At 43.2% G+C, this 703-nt stretch overlaps 1 non-coding gene across 1 annotated transcript; it reads left to right on the top strand.

Moving 5' to 3' along the window:
* The first annotated feature begins 364 nt into the window (after window positions 1-364).
* On the top strand, window positions 365-472 carry LOC138808710 (U6 spliceosomal RNA). The gene has a single exon (XR_011366586.1). It is a non-coding gene; the product is annotated as a U6 spliceosomal RNA (small nuclear RNA).
* Window positions 473-703: the final 231 nt, after the last annotated feature.

Here is a 703-nt window from a genome sequence, read left to right on the forward strand (position 1 = left end):
GCTTTTCCCAGGGGCTAGTTTGTGATAAACTCACAGAGCCCAGCCTGGAGTCACTCTCATGGTTTCTGTTTACTGAATTTCAATTGATTGTCAAGGCTGCTAAAGGAGGGGCAGCCTCTGGCTCTGATTACCCAGTGAAGAAAGCCACTCCTGGGGCTAGCGCCTGAGCTGGGTGACTTTTCCCTGGGTGGAGCTCAGTCTGGCAGGTCAGCTTAGATTCTTGTGACCTACTAAATGACTCTAGTTTTCATCCAAGGCTTAAGTTGGAGCTAGCAGCTCCACCGAGCATTGTCAGTATCCAAGATGGAGATCTCCAGTACTGGAGGGTGAGGGATGGCCTTCCCTCCTCTGCTCCCTGAGAAGTATTGTGGAAGCATTATATACACTAAATTTGGAATGATACGGAGAAGATTAACATGGCCCCTGCTTAAGGATGACAGGCAAATTCCTTTCATTCCATTGCCTAATTTGTTAGGAAGTGGAAAGACTTGGGAAATAGATTATGAAGTGTAATAAGCCAAGTCCAAACAAACATAAGTCCCATGGTTTCTCTAATTTTCAATAACTAATATATGTCTGGGATAAGCAGAAAAGGTGAAAAGCTATGTACATATGACCAGAAAAGATTATGTTAAGGTAAATGAACCGAAGTTAGTGACACAAGTGGTTTTTTCTTTCTTGCTATTGTTTCTCACATACGTAT

The sequence above is a fragment of the Dipodomys merriami genome, unplaced genomic scaffold (assembly GCF_024711535.1).
Source record: "Dipodomys merriami isolate MVZ:Mamm:240054 unplaced genomic scaffold, mDipMer1.0.p SCAF_47, whole genome shotgun sequence".
NCBI lineage: Eukaryota > Metazoa > Chordata > Mammalia > Rodentia > Heteromyidae > Dipodomys > Dipodomys merriami.